General features: G+C 39.9%; 1 non-coding gene across 1 annotated transcript; it reads right to left on the bottom strand.

The window, feature by feature from the left end:
- Window positions 1-5562: 5562 nt before the first annotated feature.
- trnar-ucu (transfer RNA arginine (anticodon UCU)) lies at window positions 5563-5654 on the bottom strand. Its single transcript is given in 2 exon segments — window positions 5563-5598; window positions 5618-5654. It is a non-coding gene; the product is annotated as a tRNA-Arg (tRNA).
- Between the last annotated feature and the right edge of the window lie 1061 nt (window positions 5655-6715).

Consider the following 6715-nt stretch of genomic DNA (forward strand, 5'->3'; position numbering starts at 1 on the left):
GTTGGCAAAGCTATTGAAAACATGGAACACGGTCAAAGATGTGTAATTCAGAGTCAGGTATGGAGGCTGAAAAATCAAAATAGCGAAATCCTCCCTTCCAATCCTAGGCAAGGCAAGGCAAGTTTATTTATATATATTTCGTACACATAGGCAATTCAAAGTGCTTTACACAGTGTATATAAGACATTAGATAAGAAATACAGGATAAGATAAATAAAACAAATAAAAAGAGATAATAAAGTATATAAGAAGAGAGAATAAATACAAAATTAAAAAGCATAAAAAGAGAATAAAGATCAAGTTGCATAGGCAGTGCAAAATAACACAGTTTTGGGCCTAGAATCCTAGAATCCTAGGGTTGCAGGCAACATAGAAACCTGGACACAAAGCACTTTTGCCAGTCCAAAAAGTGTGGAGAAAACCAAGACATGTTCTTACATCCTTACTTGCACTGGTAGAATCTATTATACACTGAGAGTTGTAGTATTTAGTGTCAAAATGACTGCACTGGCTAATTCAATAGGGAAGGCTCCTGCAAAAAGATTAAAATGCAATCTAAACTGGAACTGTGTACTGTATGAGAATGTTTTATCTGGGCTGAACGAGAAGGCCACAGTGCTTTCACATAAAGGTATTTATGCTTGCGGCGCATTTTCCACAGGCACTTTTTGCAGCCTGGCTATTAGAGCACTGCACCTTGTTATTGCAGAGCAACGGCTGCCATGCAGCAAGCAGGAGGGAATGTTTTCCTCAAATCATTGCAGAGAAGTATTCATGATGTAATGGATTACGTCCAATAAGATGGCTATTTTGAAGCATTAAGAGTAAGAGCGAGACTTTGTGCACTAGCGCTTTCTAGGTGCTTGGATGGAGGGGAAGGGTGGGGGGTGGGGGGGGGTATGCATGATTGGAGTGAGTGAAACTATGTTGCCTTTAAAAACTCCACCTGTTAACACCTAAGTGCTGTGGTAGCACTCTGTTGTAACTAAGACAATCGCTGAACAAAATATTTAATTCATGGGTTGATTTAGCCACTACAGTTAGAACATCCCAGAGCTACGTCCTGGTATGTGGATGTTCAGCGCACCAGCCTCCAGTTAGTTGATGCTTGTTTGACTTTGCATTGCAAAAAAAGTGTTATACACGAATACACGTACCAATGAACTAATGAACACACAGAGCTCGGCTCTTACTGAGGTGCTCCTGGGCATTTAATATTAATAATACCGATCAAGGACCTGAACCTGGTTGTCCTCCTTTGAGTCCTTCCTAACAGACTGCATCCGCTTTTTCTGCCCCATCTGTTGGCTCAGCAGGGTCATCACATCCTCGCTGGTGGGAACTTCTTCTCTTCAGCTCCACCAGTTCCTGCTCCAGCACCGACAACTCTTCCTTCAAGGTGAGGGGTGGGACTAGGCTCTCGCTATAGAGTTGAGGCGTGAAGACATGGCCGTGACTATTTCCCGGTTCCGGAAGCAAAAACCCATTCATTTTTCGCATACACATTGCCACGTGACACGCCATCCGGAGTGTTCCAAAAGTTGAATGACCTGAACCGCTACATAGTGACCCGTTAGCTCAAACGAATAGCAGCTGCGTCGAAAAAACTAGCATAGATGGAAAAAAAGGTACAAGGCTGTGTACATATGGGCGTTAGGAGGTAAAGAAACTACTAATCCCAGAGAGAATTGTGCCATTGAAGTCCCCCAATTACAAAGCTTGCTCTGCTCTTGTCAAACTCAAAGAAGCCAACAATGAGCTTAACCCTGAGTAACTCTTTATGGGTCCACTGAAACAAATGGTAGGGACAATTTAGGTCTTCAAAAAAGTGCCTAGCCAAATCTACACAGGTGAACAAACAGCAGTACAAAATCACAGTGCATGAAATAACAGATACATCCAACTTTTTCTTTTATAGAACTCTTCTCAGTTTTCCATCCATGTATTCATCATTTTTGCATGAACTTGTCATGCACTCAAGATCAAATTTACATTGGGATTACTTATAATAGGACAAAATTCAAAGGTAATCCTATATGTTATGATATGTGGTATACCATACCACATTTTCATCTTACTCTGCGATGTAACATTATCATGCATGCATATACGATGTAAAAAGGGAACCAAAGTATTGCTCCCATTTTATTTTAATTTCATCAGAGTACAGATGAACATAAACTGACCAATGGTAGAACCTGGATGATTACTAATGACAGTCATTTGAATCATTTTTGAATTTGCAATGACCTCCAAAGATCAATACAATAACTTTGATCCCACTTCTAACAGCATGACTTTTTCACCTTAGTCCTTTCATTTTTCTGCTTTCCCCTAGACAATGTTTTACTTGATGTATTCTCTGAAATTGCAGCAGATTGATGTTATATCATTGCCTCTGGTCTAAGAACCTGATGTTCTACAATCCTAGTCATGCCCCTGCTCAAGGTCCTTTTGCTGCATTCATATTGTGGCCTAAAAAGATGACATACCGGTCTGCATTGCAGGACATCAGTCGACCACAACAGTAAACTGACTGAAGACTTTGATAAACAAGAGGTTCCATTTATTATCGCATTGATACAATAAAAACCTTTCTGATAAATAGTATTGCTTGACAGTCGATTTTCAGCAGGCCTACTTCAAATTGTCAATTAGGTTATGCTTTGCAGAAATGATAACAAAATGGACAGTTGAGTCAGATAACTCATGTATTGAATATGATTTTATTTTGGCATCAAGTTTGTTTCATATAATTCCCTGTGATCTGGAGTTGTACAGTAGTCATTTAGAAAAGGAGGGTTTTGTTTATTCACTACTTTGTCTTAGTTGGACAGAAGAAAAAAGAGCAGATACACAAACATATGTAACTACATCATTTTGCTAGACTTTTTAACATCAGGTTTGTCTTCTTCGCTGCTGTGGTAAAAGAAGACAGAATTTGGGAAAGTTCAACTTCTGTTGGCATGGCGAGTTTCTTGTCATTGTCCCATTGAAAAGAATAAACATCCGGTTTGCTGTCTACCAACACAATGTGAATGCAGCAAAAAACAAAAACAAAAAAAAAAACAAACGTTCATATACAGTTCAGAAACTGTTCACACATATGTATTTAGACATGTAGATAGCATTCATTTGAAGTATATTTTGGATGCTGGAAATACATTTTCTTGTTATGTGCTGCTGATATAACTGCCAGTCCAAAACATACTGTATTTTGGCCATTCAAAGTGTATTTTAATTGACTGTCACTGATACAGTATGCATATCTCTAAAAATATTCTGAAGTATATGTGAAAGGATTTCTTTTTTTTTCTGTATGGAAATGGAAGTAGATTTTGAAACATCCTCATTGATTGTGATCTGTCTTCCTTTACAAATGCCATTCTTTGGTTTGGCACAGAGCAGTATCCCATGCTGTGATGTGTTCGATGTAGACGATTTAAGTCTGAGATATTCCTTTCTCATTTCTCTTTTTTCGATTGTCTGTTGTGAATTGTTCAGTTTTCTTAAAGTATTGTCATTTTCTATTTTACCGTTGCTTTGGACAGCCACAGCTCAGCAGGGTGCTGTATAACAAAATCCTGAGCTGCTTGGAATTGGTTTCCTCAGCATTTTAAAGTTTAAGATGTTTCAGATGTCGCTGCCTCTGTGGTGTTATTCTCTTTTGGTGGTGAGGGTGGTTTCTTCAAGACACTTGTCACAGATCAGATATGATGTAGAACAAGGCAACCCAAAAAGTAGAGCGCAATTAGTAGCAGAATTTTCCATCTTCCTTCTTCTGAAATAAAATGTCTTGTTCTTTCTTTCCCACACAGGAAACAAGTGAAAACTAACAGTGCTAGTTTCAAGCTCTCCAGCCATTTTGTCTGTTAAACTGACCAATATAACAGCTTAAAGTATTAAACCCAAGTATATCAGTTGTACATTCAAAAGTTCTAATATTTCCCAACATCTAGGCTAAGCTGATGGCACAAATGAAGAAGACCCAAGGCAACCTGCTTAGGCCTATAAATGATTTTAGTCTCAGAGGGGGTGAACCTTGAAGTACATGACATCCACACACCCTCCCCCCAAAAAATGCATCAACAAAGTCTGTCTCTTTTTAACACACACTCAGACACATGCTCACACGCAGCTCCCCTTGAATGTCTCTTCACAGTTATTTCAAGCTTAACTGCAATTAATGGAGCATCGTATTTTCCATTTGTATAACCATTTGTTGCCATAAATGATCCAATCTCCATTGACTTAAATGTCTCTTACTGAACAAGTCGCTCGCTTAAAAATAGGAACAAGCACACAGAGCTTGTTGCAAACACAAGTTGTGGGAGTAAGATATGCAATTCTAGAGTGATGTTGTGCTGATTACACTTTCATTTATAGATAGCAAATTTGAGGAGAACAATCTATTGTTTCTTGCCACAGCACACTTACAATGAGCTGAAAAACAGCTGCTCACTTGTAGCCAAAAAAGCTCCAGTCAATATCATCCATCGAAGTCCATTATAGGCCTATCGAAGACCAGGACGTCTTAAAAATTAAAAATAACAAAATAATTTTTAACCCCAAATGGATTCAGTATGTACCAAGTTGTCTTCAGAATTGACACCGCTACCTATTATTTCAGCACTTGAAAAAAAAAGGAAATATTGTGCAATAATGGAACTAATTTACTTGAAACATAACTGTTATTTACAGAACTCACATGAATGCATCACAGTAGTAAATGACAACAAACATGTTACCTCTGTCCCTGGTAATCAACAGTAAATTGGAACCAAATACCAGTCTGGAGAGATGAGATGAGTCGCTGGGAAGATGTCGTCTGGATGTCGTCTTTTCCTTCAGGAGAACTTCCCTGTGTGAGCGATGTTCTGGAGTTCATGAGTGTCTTTCATGCTGCGAAGAATCCAACTCACACAGCGCAACGTAGATCAGTCTGTTATAGCTGGTCTTTGAATTCCCACCCATGGCTAAGCTACACCAAGCAGTCCGTTCTCCACAATTCACAAGCACTGAGTTTAAAGGCTCAGTCAGTCTGTTCAACACATAAATCCAACTTGCGAAATCACTACTGCATCCATAGAATGACTTCATGAACGAATGTGTGCAAGTGAAGCTGCGGAGGCTCTGGAAGCAAGGAGTTACTGTAAATCCAGGCCGATCGCTTTATATGGGCCCGCCCTCAGCTTGTTCTGCCCCTTCTGTGGATGGATCCCCCCTGCCCCGTTGTTCTGAGTCCATGAGTCCTGGAACAAGTCCCCTAATGCCCCATTTACCAAATTATCCACAGCAGCTCCAAAGTGAAAAAAGTCCACAAAAAATTACAAAAGATGTGCTAAACCTGACTTTTTTTATCCTGCAAAAACGATATTGGGCAACCAATTTGCAATGTTCTCGACTCTCTGCATGTTCTCCTGAAAGCCTGAATTCTGATAGGATAAAAGCGCTGTCCATCACTACTTGAAACATTCAGAATAACACACTGCAGAAGAATGTATACACTCTACATTAAGGACAGATTCTCTGACTACTAAACCACCTGCTGCCCATAAATTGCGACTCTGGTGGGACTCGAACCCACAACCTTTGAATCACATCTCATGTACTTGACTAGAAGTCCAATGCGCTATCCATTGCGCCACAGAGCCACTTAGCTAGCGTTCTTTGTGCCCCTGTACCATTTTTTAGTACCGGACACAAGAGACGCTCAAATGCTTGCAGGATCGTTCATGCCAGTTCCTCACCAAAGCTACCATAGATGCTGGAGGAAGCAGGGGAAAAGCGTTGGTGTGGTCACTTAGCTAGCTGTGTTCCCGAGATGCTGAGCCGCTTGCAGGATTGTCAATTTATTCTATATAAAGCTGCAAGCAACTCTTTCAAATTAAAATAACAACAAATAGGCTAAATAAAATACATTAGCCACACCTCCCGCTTAAACAACAGAGAAATTAGCTGACTGTAACAACTTCCTTGTTTCTCCAACAGTAAAGAAGCTCTGTGCAATGCTCCGCCCTACTGAAATTTGACTGGTTTCAATGAAAGTCTTCTAACTCTCCAACCAACACAGGTTGCCTGCACTGGGTAGCCGAGTGTCGCTAGCTAGTTAGCATACTAGCCTACCCAAAGAGCTTACTACATTGAAAATAATGTGTTGCCTCAAGGTGAAAAAGTTGCATAATGTAGCTTTCATTTTACTGTAATGAGAATTATTTTTCTTTGGTCCTTATTAAACTTCATCACTTTCTTTGGTTGTTATTTGGCTGGTTGTCTACACTCTTGTGTTTACTGTTTTTCTCATTTCTTTCTTAATTTTAACCAGAAATCTCTTTGGCATTTAAGAGCGCTCTTCCTTTTTCTTTCTTTCTTTCCCCCCCCCCTCTCTCTCTCTCTCTCTCTCTCTCTCTCTCTCTCTCTCTCTCTCTCTCTCTCTCTCTCTCCTCTTCTTCTTCTTGTCTCACCCAGAGACACTGTGTTGACATTCAGGCTTCCTTCCATACAAATCTCTGCAGGAGCTGAAACCCTGTTTGATGATTGTCACTGCGCTGTGTGTGGAGGTGTATGTGTCTGTCTGTCTGTCTGTCTGTCTATGTGTGAATCTGTGCATGTGTATGTGTGAAAGATTTCCCTGTTACTGCTTCTCAACAGGGTGTTCCTCATATTAACAAGCTTTTATTACCTCACCAAACCCTTAAGCTGTTTAAATGAGGAT

This window comes from Centroberyx gerrardi, chromosome 3, assembly GCF_048128805.1.
Source record: "Centroberyx gerrardi isolate f3 chromosome 3, fCenGer3.hap1.cur.20231027, whole genome shotgun sequence".
NCBI lineage: Eukaryota > Metazoa > Chordata > Actinopteri > Beryciformes > Berycidae > Centroberyx > Centroberyx gerrardi.